Raw genomic sequence first — 15,713 nt, 5'->3', positions numbered from 1 at the left:
AATTTATTTTACAATTAAGTTTTGGTCATAATTTCTACCTGTGGACAAAAGTTGAATTCTTTTTCACTTGGCATTGTCAGTAGTAATTAAATTATATATAGGCATTTGATTTTTAAAAAAGTATCTTGTAACTGATCATTTTCTGGCTTTGGCTATTTGGGGATGGTTGATAATATCAATGCCTTTGCTCCTAAAGGGATTTTAGAATAAAAAATTAAAATTATGTTCCATGTTGTTTTAAGTAGGATTGTGGCCTAAAATCCTTGAAAATTTTAGTGAGTGTATGGTATATGTTAATTATCAATGGACCAGAGTGTTTTGGACTTTTTATTCACTATTACATACACAGAATTAGCAAGACTATTGGATTAACAAGGATTACTACTCCCATAATCCCATTTCCCTTTCTACATTTGTTTTTCTTATTTGCAGAATAGTTTTTATTTATGCATATTGTGCCTAATTTTATAGTAGCAATAAACTGAGAATAAATGATAGCTTGAAATAGTTATATTTCAAGGGGAAATATTTACTAATTTACTAAATTTTTACTAATTTTTACTAATTTTTACTAATTTTTACTAATTTACTAAATATTTACTAATTTACTAAAACATTGTGGGAACCAGACAATAATCAAATATTTATAGGTCACTTGTTATGTGCTAGGCATCATGCTGGGTGCTTCATGATCAATCTTGCAGTTGAAAGTAATTTTGAATTTATTCTTTCTGAATCTCAACTTGAATGGTTTATAGGGAAAAATTTAAGATTCTGCTGATTCGTTTTTGTACCTTGTTTTGTGTTTATTAAATTCATTTTCATTTAGTATGTAGGACAGATTTAGTAGTTATGAAATATCAGCCTTTGCCATATCGAGATTGTTAATTTAACTAGTTGGACACTAGAGGGACTGCAGACTAATCACTGGCTTTTTATTTCAGTAGTATATTATATTTCCCAGCTTTTTAGTTTTCCCAAAGTTAGGTATTGTGCCCCAGATTTACCTGGTCACTTATTTGGTTAATTCTCAAGTGTATGGACTATAAAATTTAGCCTCTGCCAGTTTGGATATATCAATGCAGAAGACTTTTGGTTGGTTATGGGCTCTTTTTAAGCTCAGTTTATGTGTTTAGATGTCCTGCTGAAAGAAGTGGGAAATCTGGGAGCGAGCTGTGTAAATAATGAGTTCCCAGCTTTCTCTTGGAAATCTATGAGTATGGGAACATAGCGTTTGGGAAAAGTGAATATTCTTTGGAACCGTAGTTTAGATTATTATTTTATGGAGATTTTCAATGATTTTATGATTATTGGATATGAATTTTGTGAAAAGATTTCTTAGGTTATAATAGCACTAACAAGTAAGGTAAGATAATCTATACAATATAGTTTTAGTCCAGGTATTATTAGTGTTACAGATAATTTTGCTGTTTCACACAAAAGCTGTTTGGCAACTGAACTTAATTGGGTAAGAACTTTCTGGATTTAGGTCTTTAGGCATTAAAAGGTTGAACATTTCTTGACAAAGAACATTTTACTCTCAAAATAATTTTACCTGGAAATGGTGTAAATTTTAAGTTACAAAAATTTAAATTAATATGTATACAATAGATAAGTGCTTCTGGAAGTTTGATTTGATGGTTATCTGGGGATTTTAATTGAGGTCACTTTAGGAACATTAAAAAATGAATCAATCTTTATCTCTTTGTAAAGAAGTCCTAAAGATCACTTAGAGATGCATAGAATGAGATGGATATAGAAATCTTTATTTTCTTCTGAAATAAACTTATTTCTTCATTTGTATATATTATAATACCAATCTATCAAGTTTGCCCCCTGAGTAGTTTGTTATAATACTAGAACAACATCTGCCTTTACCTTTGTTTGCTAAGTTTTTAAAAATATGGCAGAAATATTATATAAAGGTAATTTAAATTTAATTCTTCATGTTTATGAGTAGGTACCTTCCTCTTTATTTCATTTTCCTCAATTATATATTTTTAAAACTCAGTATAAATTAAAAATAAGTTCAGTTGTAGGAAAAGAAAATTTTAAATGCCCATCTCTTTATTATTGATATACTGTCTGCTTCCAGCATATCCCTTGATACTAACTTGTAAGAACTCTGATAATAAAGTATACATTTGGTTAGATCACTTAAAAATTGGATATATATCCAGTTAATTTGTGTTCCTGTTATAATTGAAAAAGTCTTTAAAGTTGTCCTTTGTTGGTTTTTGGATTTCTGAAAATAGTGAAGAAAATGTAAGTTACCACTGAGTTATAAATGTAGTCAATTCTTTGGAAAAGCCATCAGTTGACTATTTTACTGCTAGTTTTAAGTGCTTTGCATAATGCTAATAAGTACTTTATTAAATTACAGATTTTGTGTTGGGTTATTTGGAGAAGAAATTTGAAATTAGTCTTTTATAGCTTCATTATTCTTTTCTGAAAAGTATGGTCTCAGTGTCACAAAAGACAAAATGCTGATGTGTTAAGTATGAAACTGTTTTCTGAAGATTGAATTTCTGGAAAATGCCAAAAAGTACACAGAGTACTGAACCATGAATTCCAGAGTTAGGATAAAGGCATGTTGGATATAAAAAGCATGTTTTTGTTGTAAATGTTGGCTAGTTGACATGGTTTTAATTGGCATTGCAGGAGTCATCTTCAGTTGTTGTTTTGAACAGAGTAAAAAACTTAACCTCACTTTGTTATATTTAAGGGGGAGTGGGCAATAATTGCTCAGTGTATTAGACAATAGATTTAAAGAGTTTTCACTTTACAGAATTAAAGGTAAGATTAAGAACATTATTAAGGAAAGTTAGAAAAAATAAAAATCTTTTATTCTGTGTTTCCAGTTTTTACAAAAAGTATTTGAAGTCAGTTTCATCACTGAATGCTGCTTGCTTAGGGTTAAAATCAGTCATTCCTAAAATGACCTGACAAAGGTTTAATTAGAAAAAGGCTACTTAGGGGGGCGCCTGGGTGGCTCAGTCGTTAAGCGTCTGCCTTCGGCTCAGGTCATGATCCTGGGGTCCTGGGATCGAGCCCCGCATCGGGCTCCCTGCTCTGCGGGAAGCCTGCTTCTCCCTCTCCCACTCCCCCTGCTTGTGTTCCCTCTCTCGCTGGGTCTCTCTCTGTCAAATTAGTAAATAAATCTTTAAAAAAAAAAAAAAGAAAGGGAAAAGGCTACTTAGTAGCTAGTTATGCTACTGCATCTCTTTATGTTTTGGAATGTCTTATATAACTTGGAGGAGGGAAGTGTGGAATTCAGTTCAGCATTCGTTGAGTGCTGTGCGCTGGGCTGTGTGCTGGGGATGAGTGGTCACTGCCTTCTGGGAGCTAGAAGTATGTAATTAGTTGTTCAGTTTTCCCAGAAATTTAATTAATGAAAATCTGAATTTAGGGCACCTTATTTTACTATAATTCTCAGGGTTCTTGTTTTAGTGGATTCTTTTCACTCTTGCTGTGTCTTTTTGTCAGTTCAGTCTTCAGGTATTATTGTACTTTGGACATGGGCCAGATGATGTGCTGGGTATTTGGCATTCACTGATAAACTGGACAGCTCAGTTCCTAATCTCTCAGAGTTTATCCTTTAGTGGGACAAGTAGATAAACAGGTGGGTACAAAACAGGGTGATAAATGTTCTGATAGGGATAGTACTTTTGCTCTGTTCACGTTGTTTCCTCCTTCATGTTCTTGTTCCTACTGTGACATCAGGGATTTGTTTCTTCAGTTTAAAATGTTAAAACTAAGGTTTTTTTGAGTTTTGTCTTTTGTAAGATGCCAGTACCTTGGGATGATAGAAAGATGATCTGAATAAGTAAGGCAAGCTTAATGGTGGTAAGTAAGGCATGTTGGACATATAAAGGCTTTGTTTATTTATTGGGTGGGAGAAGAATGATGGGACTTTACTGATCTTATGTTTGAAACTCAAGGGGGACATAGTTACTGTTCAAGACAGCTAAATTCGCAGGTACAGAATAGGAAGTTTAAAAAAAATTGCTTAGTAATTTATCTATTCCCACATCCCAAGATTAACTTTTTCTGTGTTGCATCCTTAATATCACAAGGCAGTTGCTTATACAAACTCAACTTTTCTCGCTGGGCTTCTGCTTCTATCCTACAGAGTTTGTTATCCGCATCCAGGTAGGTAGGTGCCCAGGCAGCGTGTTAGTACTGCTTATATGCTTTCCTAGGCAGTAATAGTCATCATAGGGTAAGAGCAGGCACTTCAACACAGTTGAATGTAGGTCTTCAATTAATATTCTGTCAAGTTAAAGGGAAAGACTTCCCAATTTACCAGTTTTGTAAAAAAAAAAAAAAAAAAAAAAAGCATTAAAGTTTTCTTCATTGAGGGGAAGACAGTGGGTTTTGCCCAAAGTTTTCTGTTCTTAATATCAACTTTGCTGTCATATATTATTATGGCATGTTTTTACATATTCTGTATACCAGATCTATTTGCTAGTTAAATACATCTTGGTTGGGGATTTTCAGTGTCAGACACAATAAGAGCACATTGTTCTTTGCTACAGTTACTATCTCTCAAAACACCAAATTTCTCTTGACCTGCTGTATCCCTTATATTGAGTAGGATGTTTATGAGTGTGGAACAGAGGAGGAGAAATGAGCATGCATCCTATATTGGCCAGTAAAGTGACCTTTTGTAATTTTGTCCCCAGTATTTAAGTCACCAGTAAGTACATGTTTAAACTTGATGTTCTCGAAGCAGCCTTTGCCATGGTTTTCACTTTTTCCAACTGCTTTGAGATCTTCCTTTATGTAGCTTCATTCTAGAAGCATCTGTGTCACCTTCTTTCCTGAGCCGAACATTGATTCTTGAAGGTCTTAGATGCCAGTAGGAGTGATGACTATCAGTAACAATAATGCCCTCTGTCATGTCGTAGGAACCATAGTGGAGATACAGATAAAGTGCTCTGGGAGCTTGGAAGAGTAGAGATGACCTGCAGATACTGGGATGAGGTAACTCTCATGGAGGAAGTGGCATTTAAAAAGATGCTGTAGAGAGCTGAACTAGGACATGTGGGCTTCAGGGGCAGGAAGGCGAAAAGATGGTCTACTAAAAAAGTGACTAGCAGTAGAGAAGTACTGGTCATAGTTAGAATTTCAGCTTGGCTATTGAGAAGGATATGATAGAAGAGGAAGAAGTAAATTTGGAAAGGCAGTTTGAATCAGATTATGGGGGAACTTGAATACTGAATTAAGGCCTTACCACCATTCAGTAGACCATTAGCGGGCTCTCTTAGACTAAGAGTCTTGAGCAGTGAGAAGGATTAATCTGGGCTGCAACATGTTAAATAAATTGGACTAAGGAAGTTGGTGGTAAGGAGAATATTAGGAGTCTGTTCCACCATTCTAGATGAGATACCGTGAAGACCATTAAACAGCTGTTCTGTATATTTTTAAACACATCTGTTTTTTTAAAAAATATTTATTTTAGAGAAAGAGAGAGTGCACACGAGTAGGGGGAGGAGCAGAGGGAGAGGGAGGGAAACTCAAGCAGACTCCCTGCTGAGCATGGAGCCCAACTTGGGGGCTCCATCTTATGGCCCTTAGATCATGACCTGAGCTGAAATCAAGAGTTGGATGCTTCACTGACTGAGCCACCCACGCGCCCCTCACATCTGGTTTTTCGATTCTTAAATATTGAACTTTTGGGGTGCCTGGGTGGCTCAGGTGGTTAAGTGTCTGCCTTCAGCTCGGGTCATGATCTCAGGGTCCTGGGATTGAGCTCCCCTGGGCTCCCTGCCCAGTGGAGAGTCTGTTTCTCCCTTTCCTTCTGCCCCTCCCCCCGCTCGTGCTCTCTCCCTCTCTCTCTCAAAATAAGTAAATAAAAACATCTTTAAAAAATTGAACATTTGTTTAAAGGAATTTTAATTTATTGATATTAAAATTTATCTACCTGAAGTTTAGGGGAAGGGGCTGGATTCACATTTATCCAAAAAATGTACTTGGAACAATTATTCTTTCCTAAATACTATGCTAGGCATTGTGGATCTATGATATTTTTATATACATTTTGGTAACTTGTAAAATTAAGGGTGTCTTGAAAACATTATTCACTATTTAAAAGTAGTCATGTGATTGGTGGGCTTACTTATATTTTCAGATAAGTGCAAATAGTTTATCAGTTCAATAAAAACATACATCTCTGGGGGTGCCTGGGTGGCTCAGTCAGTTAAGCTGACTTCAGCTCAGGTCGTGATCTTTGGGTCCTGGGATTGAGCTGCCTTTGGGCTCTGCGCTCAGTGGGGAGTCTGCTTCTCCTGCTCCCTCATGTGTCCCCCCCCCCCCCCCCGCCAACTCTCTCTCTCTCTCTGTCACATAAGTAAAATCTTAAAAACAACAACATACATCTGTGGGGCAAAAAGTTAATTATGTATGAGGATTTCTTTTTTTAGCAATAAAGTAGTACAGAGGTAACCAAATACATATTTGGTTACTTGATAGAAATTGCAATGTGTTAGATAAAAGGCATTTAGTGATAATATGGACTGGGCTGTTTTGTTTACTTTTAAGCATGTTGAATGAAATGATTTTGAGCCAACCATTTTACTCATTCCTCTCTAAGTTGTTTGAAAGAGACCAAGAGAAAGAAGCTGTTGCTGAAAATCGTATTTTCCTTTGATATTGTTGGTGCACTGATAAACAGGGAGAAATTTTAGTGTTACTTACATTTCCTCCGCATGTGGGGTGAATACAAATACAGTACTGAAATTTTGATTTTGTGTGAATTAGGTTTTTAGTTAGTATTTTGAAAATATTTGATGTAGCCTCACACCTTTGAAATAGGGTTGCAAAGCTTCCTTTCCTCTTTCCTTTTTCTTTTCCCCCCTCCCCCCCTTTTAACCTTTTTACAGTCTAAGGGAAAATAAGATAGATGGTTTCTTGGTAAGTAATTCCAGTTTCATTAAATGGCTTTTGACTTCCAGTACTGAGTTATTGCTTAACAAGATGAGTCAGATGGTCCCAGAAACAGTTTTTTTTGTTACCATGATTACAGCATATTGGCAGGATTTTATTATATTTTGTAGTTGTTGTTTAATCTGATCTGTTGATTAAAAAAAAAAGTATAGAACTTTGTGTCCAGTGGACTTGTTTACATCACTAAGGAATTCTATACTTTGCTGTGTGACTCAATTGTACTTTTAAAGATACCTCAGGGTTTTTTTCCGCAAGGGGTATGTGTATATATGGAGGGGATTGTTATAAATGGAGTCTATACAAGTTGGATGTAATTCTGTTTTGCTAGATTTGAACTTTAAATTCTGGGCTTATGAGCAAAGACTTAAGAAAGCATTTCTTGGCTTTTCTAACTTATAACTAAATTAACTCTCCACCAGAAATATGTTTCTTGAAATAAAAGGATCTCTTATTTGGTAGTGATCATTATGTGCAGGTAAATCAGAAACATCAAACTTAGGAATTTGGAAGAATAAATTATAAAATGTTAAAAAGAAAAGTAACTTTTGCATTCTAGGAAAAACTTGCAAATAATTTTAATGTTTTTATTTTTATTTCTTAACTCCCAAATATCTGCTCCTCCGATAGTTGCCTTTGCAAAGCTTTGTTTTGGAAGCAGTTCAAAGGTAAAAACTCCTGGTTTGTTTTTATATAGCTGGGAGGTCTCCCCTCCCTCCCTTCCTGTTCTGCTTTTTGTCCTCTTTCTTATCCATCTGTTAGTCCATTGGTCCTTCCATCCTTGTGAAAAGGAATTGGTGGGAAGGCATCCTGCTTGATTTATTGAAGGAGAGTGAGGAACTGAAGTTTATACTATAAAAGTTCATCAGGCCATGCAAATTATGGGAGCAGTAGGCTTTATACTGCATTTAAAAAATGGTTTTTCTTCCAGCATTGGATTAGTTTTTAGATGCTAGTATTGAGACTGTAATTGACAATAGTAGTTGCTTTTTTTCTTTTTAGGATAGCCGTCTCTCATTGCCATAGCAACATCCCAGAAGACAGTCTGCTTGATCTAATGGCAGCATGTCAAGGAGTTGCCTTGAGCATACTCCACTTTCTGAGATTGTACTGGGATTTTTAGTTTCAGAAGGAAGGTGAGAACATATGTTCTAATTCTGTGTCCTTTCTGCTGTAGTTTTATTGTCTGTAAGGACTGTGTATTTTTAGGAATCACTTGAGATACCTGATATTATTTAAAGTTCATTGTTTTGTATAAATAGATTATTAGGGTAGAACATACTTGATTTTGTTTTTTTATTTATGTGTTTTGCTCAGACTAGGTTAAAGGTTTTTTTTGGGGGGGGGGGGGTTTATATGAGCCGCAGGAGATTACGTTTGAATACTGTATTATGTTGGAGAAGTAGATTTTATTTAAGTTCCTGCATATATAGTATATTTGTGGAATAATTTTATTTATAGTTGTTTGACCTTAAAAAAAACTTCCTAGTAGAAAGGTGAATTTATAAGAAATACTGCCATAGTATACTCGGATGAAAAGAAAAAAGAAAATGATGGGATTGAATTTGCTGATACGCAGAACTTTTGATGATTTTATAAGAGAGAGAGAGACTCTGTTATTCTCGAGTTACATTTGTTCAAATAACAAAATAATAATGGTATCAATTCTAATCATTTATACAAAGTGACTTAAACATATTAAACAGTCACCAGCTTAATCTCATGGGTTTCTAAGAGGATGTTATTTGCAAACTTTAAAATTTAATATAATAATATATAATAGATATAATAAGATTATCTGGTAGATTTGACTTCCTCAGAGAAAATGTTATATATACACATAATGTAATAAACATTTGAAAAAAAGTTGTTTTTCATTATTTCAACTTATTTCAGTAATTGTTCAGTCTTAAGAATATGTTGCAGAACTGTTAGGAACTGCTACCTAACAGAGCCACGTATAACAAAGTTTATAAACTTAATATAATGGAAGATTAAAATATGATATATGGAGTAGTGTAATTGAGAAGGAAACTTTTTATATTAGGGATGTAGAGATCGGCAGTTTAAGACTTCTGATGAGTACTTTTATTTTTTTATGTTAATATTTATTTAAGATTTTATTTTTAATCTCTATACCCACTGTGGGGCTTGAACTCACAGCCCCGAGATCAAGAGTTGCATGACGCTCCACCAACTGAGCCAGCCAGGCAGCGCAGTACTTTTGTTAAGAAGGTTAAACTGAGCAAAATCTTGGAACTTTCTAGATTTATTTTTGCATTCTATTATCTTTCTGGATTCTCATAAAAATTATTTCTTTTTTTTTTCATAAAAATTATTTCTAACTCCCAAATTCAGCTGTCTCAGTGTATAAATCAGTTTCAGGGTATGCCTCTAAAGATTATTTATTTTAGAAAGGGGAGGTGGATGGAGCACGAGTGGGAGGAGCAGAGTGAGAGGGAGAGAATTTCAAGCAGACTCCACACTGAGCTTGGAGCTCATCGTGAGGCTCGATCTCACAATCCGATCCATGAGATGAGGACCTGAGCCCACACCAAGAGTCGGACACTTAATTGAGGCACCATCCAGGCACACCTATACATGACTAATATTTAGAGATGTAGTTTAAGAAAGTTTTTTTTTTTTTATTCTGTGACTTCATGCCTCCTTTGCCATGTATAATTCTTTTAAGTTTTAACTGATTAAATAAAATGACACATTGAAATCTTTAGTCACATGACACATTTCAGGTGGTCAATAGCCATATATGGCTAAGAGCTACACTGATGGACAGTGCAGATAAAAACATTTCCATCACCACAGAAGTTCTGTTGGACAGTGCTAGCTAAGTGTAGGGACAAAACCAACAATGGCTGGAAATGGCAGAAGGACCATTTTGGCCTCATCTTAAGGAAGAGGCACTGAAAGTGTTCTAGCAGAAGACCATTGAGCCAGGAATGTGGTAGGGTCTTTTCTTCATCTGGCTGGGGGCTTAAAAAGGGTATCAAGACATTTTCTCCTAGTCCTGCATTAGCCCTCCCTCACTTCTTCCTTCCCTCTCTTCCCTGTCTTTGTCTTCTTCCCTTCCTTTCTTCCTTTTTTACATGGCAGTGAATTTATTGATTATGTTAGGAAACTAGTTTTCTTGATGGTTTCTCTAAGCTTTTCAAGTTGACGGCTTCATGTGGTAAACCTGAGAGTGCTTTTCAGCATCTGCTTTTCACAAGATTTATCTTGATCTCCTGATGAGCTTTCATTTATAAATGCCACTCCACTTCCATTAGCTTTATTTAGAGGTTTCTGTATTCATGATCTTTCCAGTTTACTATTTAAATTTTTCTAAACCCAGGCAGGATTTGTGGATGCTTATTTGTATAGTTCTGCTTGTATGCTAAAATAAAGGTGATCGATAAATTGTGCCAATTTTGGATTTTACAATCCTTGGTGGCTTTTGGTAGTGTATTTGTGAATGATAGCTGCTCTACAGAACATAGGCATTTTCCCTGAAGGACATGTGGCTGGATTTTAGGGCCCTTTGATACCAATATAGAAACATCATGAAGGTATATGTTGTTACCTTGTAAGATTGATTTTGGGCTGTTTGTTTTGGGGTGATGTTAAGGAATTTTAGGAGATATGTATTCTTTGAAATAAGGCGGTTCATTCAATAAACATTTATTAAATGGTCTCAGAGGTTTGGAAGAAATAAGAATATTATTCATACCATTTGCTAGTGGTTTTTGTGATTTCCTTTAGGAATGTAAATGTGGCTTCATTTCATAGCTGTCTACTTGAATGTAGTTGAAGTTCCAAATATGCAATCCAAGTTATACTCTATCCTGAAATGATTTCACTGAAGATTCTGATCCTTTGAATATGCTCTAGAGAATGTGTGCTATTGTGGTGATTAGAAGTCATTTTGAGGTGCTTTTGCTAATTAACCATGCTTACGAGATTTGTGCTTTAGACGCCGTAAAGCCTACCTGCCCTCCCTGCCACAATGCTATGTGTCATGTTATGTGGAAGTTGCAGTGGGAGGGGAAGGCCTGTGAGTTTGACTTCAGTCAAATTGGCTTAGTGTGCTTTGTGGCATTTTGACTGTCTATAACATTAGAAAAATTTAGGGGGCAAATGGTTAACTTTCTTAGAGCTTTTAGAACAGTATTTCAGGAGAAAGGCTAATTTTAGTTCAGCCATGGTTAAATGTTATTAGTATTGAGAGCCTAGATTATAGTTGAACTGCTTGGAAATTTTCTGGGCTTACCACAGTTTGAGGACTCTGTATCATTTGAGGAAGTATTGTTTTGGTTTTACTTTGGCCTTGGGGACCATGTAAATGGGTCTGGAACAAATCTCACTATGGTAGGAGGTTGGCTGTAGTAGTTATCTGACCACTCCTTCAGTAGTGCATAGGAAGCAGTGAGGAATAGGAAGAAAAATACTTAAGAAGGAAAGCATAGTAGAGGATAGTTGAGTTAGAATGTGTAAACTGGGGTGAGGAGCAGTGATTTTTGAGTTAGTGTTTCAAAAAAGTGTGGGGTGGTCATGGTTTCCTGGACAAGGCATCAGAAAGGGCCAGAGACTGATAATGTGGCAGAATTGTAGTAGTAAATATTTTTTTTAAACAAAGCTATGTTTTTTTTAAACAAAGGAAATAACCTAGTCTATATGATTTTTCTGTGGATAGTTTAAGAATATTTCCTCAATGTGACCTTCGGGTTCTTACTTAATCCAAAGTAGAAGTTATTAAAGGATGTTGAACATTGAGGTATATCTCCTTTGTTTATAATTTTTCCTCAGGAATCAGAAACTTTAAAGTCTGCGCTCTCTCTAATATACTTTCCATATTTCAAGTCTGTTGGTAATGGCTACCTAAAATGTTGACAGTTTAAAAAAACCATTAGGCTCTGAACACTCCCTGTAAACATTGATAATTCTTGCATAGGTACATTTTATTTTATGAAGACACACACACACGTTTATACATGTATTTCTATTTATATTAATTGGAATGCATAAAATATATTATGTATGATGCCCTTTTTTGGGCAGGGGGTTAACATTTCCATTTTTTGTATCACACTTAACCAGGTAACAACAACAACATTATCATCATCATCATTATTATTATTTTCTGATGCTTTATTCTTCATACAGACTGTATGAATTAGTTTTGTTCCTTTTCAAACCTTATAATTAGAACATTTGAATTTTACTTGAGTTATTATTGAAATGGCAGGTGTGATATGACTAGCATTTGAAGAAAGTTTTCCAAAGACCTTCATACAGGTTAACTTTATAGAGTGATAGTTAACTTTCCTCTAAAGGTGACCTGAGTTTAAATTTTTGAATATTATTGTGAACTCATGGATTTAAATATATTATTTCAATTGATTATAGTTGTCCTTCTTAATATTTAAATTGTCCCATCCTTTGGCCAGTGGAATATTTAAGATGGCTTCTAAGTCCTTTTGACATGACTGTAGAAGTCCATTGACATGACTACAGAGTCTTGCTTGTTTTTTGGCACAACAGGATATTCCAGACTTAACTTGAACATTTTCTGCACCAGATCTGTCATCAGTTATTTTGCCACAGAATTCTGGTTCCTTTAAGTGGGATTAGAGACCATAATCTGAGCACTGGCGATTTTCTTTGCTATTAACTTAATCATTGTTTCTAGGCTTTTTCAGTGAACAGATCTAGGTATATGTCCTGCCCCCCACCTTTTTAAAGATAAAGAATATTGTAATTTATACTAATACTTAGCAGTTCAGGTTCATGACTACAGGGCTTTTACTTAGTGCCATCTTTCTTATATCTGTATCTTCTTTCCCCTGTGCCACGACTGCTGATGCACGACTTAGTGTCTCATTTGCTTTATCCCATACTATATATACAATAGTCTTAGAATAACGACACTACTGTGACTGAAAACAGAACTTTTTGTTGTTGGGGTCTGTTATTGGATAGATGTATTTTTACAGATTTTTTTCGGTTGTTCTTTGTGTATATCCTATTTGTAGTCACTCAGAATAATCACTCTCTGTGTGGTTTTGTTACCAATTGGTTACACAGTGAGGTGCATTTGTTTAATTTTACTTTTGAATTTTTAGAGGTTATATAAAAATTTGATCTTGTTTTATAATTATGTGAAATGTGATTCCAAAGGTAAATGTACAAAACAAAGCATATTCAGAGAAGTCCTGCAAAAAATCATTTTGTTTTTTAATTTGGTCAATAGTGAGTTGTATAGAAGATACAGATTTATTTTTGTCTTATATTCTTTTGGAATGTTTAAATAGGGACATACACAGTTAGGAATCAGTACTTTAGTAATAACTTCCTTATGCTCTAGGTCCCTAGGTAATTAATAATAGAGAGAGGAATGCAGGTTAAAAAAAAAGGACAGGCTGTCCTTGATAGCCCTTGACTTAGCTAGTTTTGCATCTCATTATAGTTTTTTCTCTTTCTGTAAGTTATATTCATCCCTCTTGAATGATATTCATTCCTGAGATTGTTAAGTCTTGAATGTATTGGTTTCAATGATTTTGTCTCCCGTATGAAGAAGTATCATTCTTTCTCTCCTCATTACAAGTAGTAGAGCTTGGCTCTGTTAGTTTGAGCTTGAGGTAAGTTTTTAGCTGTTCTGTTGCTTTGGCAACTTTGGAAATATGATAATACCTAATATGGCTAAATCTGCTGAAGGTAATCCTCTAAAGGTTGGTAGCTTTCTTAATTTTCTCCAGCTTACCATTGCTGCTTTAAGTTTCATGTTTTCTTTCTGTAACCAAAAAAACCCCAAAAACCAAGAAACAAAAAACCCAAGTTTTTAAGTTATGCAGTATATTTTATTTTTATTTTTAAAAGATTTTTGTTTATTTATTTGACAGAGGAGACACAGTGAGAGAGGGAACACAAGCAGGGGCAGTGGGAGAGGGAGAAGCAGGCTTCCTGCTGAGCAGGGAGCCCAATGTGGGGCTTGATCCCAGGACTCTGGGATCATGACCTGAGCTGAAGGCAGATGCTTAACAACTGAGCCACCCAGGCGCCCCTATGCAGTATATTTTAAATGCTTCAAAGAAGAAAACATACGTACGAAATATATTTCAGGGGGGATTTAATATGTATGGTTATGATTATCCCAGTGATGAAGCTTATATTTCCTTAAAGCAGGCAGTATTACTGCTTTCTCAGGCTCCAGGATGGCAGAAGATAGATTTGAATTATGAAAGGACAAGATAGGAAAATAATTGGGGTCAATCTCAAATGGATTAGATTGGTGGCCATTTATCAAAACATACCTGTTTTTATAATTATGTCTGTAACCCACTTGCTTCTTAATGGAATTGGTAGCCCAGAGTTTCCTCCTTCCTCTGGCCGAAGAAAATAAGGAAGGAGTGCCAGAGTGGGAATGGGTAGGAAAAGCAGCTCTTCTTCTTCTTTTTTTTTTTTTTTAAAGATTTTATTTATTTGACTGAGAGATAGAGCACAAGTAGGCAGAGTGGCAGGCAGAGGGAGAGGGAGAAGCAGACTCCCCGCTGAGCAGGGAGCCTGATGTGGGACTCGATCCCAGGACCCTGGGATCATGACCTGAGCCGAAGGCAGACGCTTAACGACTGAGCCACCCAGGCGCCCCAAAGCAGTTCTTCTTCTTAAAAGACTCTTCTTTGTTTTGGCAGATCTGTTGAGAAGGTGATTCTTTTGTGGGGTGGGTAGGAGTGACCATTTGTGCTTCCTTCGTGGGTGGCACGAAGGAATCTAATAAAAACCCATGTCTTTGGTCCTAAATAACTGAGAAGAGGCCTAGTCCTATCTGAGTGTCACTAAGTGAAAAGAAACTGGGAAAAAAGAAGAAAAAAATGACTTGGGGAAACACTTTTTACAGCACATCTTTTTGAAGTGCCATCTCATTTTCCATGCATTATTGGAATATGCATTAACTGACATTTGAAGTGCTTGTGAGGCTGGAATTCCAGAACAAACCGGTGAAGGTAAAGTCCAACTTCTCTCTTCCTTTACTGGTACCTTTGCTATCTCCAGTACTGCTTTTTCAGACCTGATTAAGCTTTGGCAGCAATGTGAGACTGAACCGATGTGTCCCAGAAGGCAAACCACATGTGTAACTGGTTAATGTACGAGGGCATGTGCGTTTGGAGGGAAGAACTATCCCCTTCCACTTACTAACTATCCCAGCTAGCCCTGAGAAGAGATGGTAAAGAAGTGGTATATGTGAGTGAGTACCAACTGTGATCAGCTCTAGGAACAACACTGCTGATTTTTCTGGTGATGATAAATTATTCCTGTCCTTTATCTTAGCCATTTCATATATTCTGAAAGGCATCACATCTTGTCCTCTGCCAATTCATCTTGGACTCTGGCTGGGTTACCTGTGAAAGTAAGATGGCAGACGGGGATCCATATGCAAGTCAAGTAAAGTTTAGGAGGAAGAGCAAGAGCCAGGTGTAGGGAATACAGTGTGTTGAAATTAAGTAGGAAGTGTAGGGGTAGAAAAAAGGAAGATGCATAACGGAGAGCAAGATAAAGAACAGGGAATAAGGCAAGCAAGGTTCTATATTAAAAGTCAGGGCAGCATTCAAATACCTAGACTCATACTAGAGGCAAGGTAATTGGTTAAAGGTTTATAATTTAGGAGTCAGAACATCTCCACTGAAAAAAAGGACTGTTGGGAGAACTGGTATGAGCTATTTGTAGCATGGCTGCTGAGACAGTGGTCTTTCCCAGGTGGAAAAGTTCTTAGAGGTTCT

At 36.0% G+C, this 15,713-nt stretch overlaps 1 protein-coding gene across 3 annotated transcripts in view; it reads left to right on the top strand.

Annotated features, from left to right (window-relative positions):
- MED13L (mediator complex subunit 13L) overlaps positions 1-15,713 on the top strand; it is a 301,327-nt gene that overhangs the window by 50,440 nt on the left and 235,174 nt on the right. The gene's annotated exons all lie outside the window — the stretch shown is intronic.

Source organism: Mirounga leonina, unplaced genomic scaffold (genome assembly GCF_011800145.1).
Source record: "Mirounga leonina isolate KUSES-001 unplaced genomic scaffold, KU_Mleo_1.0 Mir_171, whole genome shotgun sequence".
NCBI lineage: Eukaryota > Metazoa > Chordata > Mammalia > Carnivora > Phocidae > Mirounga > Mirounga leonina.
This window is presented reverse-complemented; position numbering and strand designations above follow the sequence as displayed.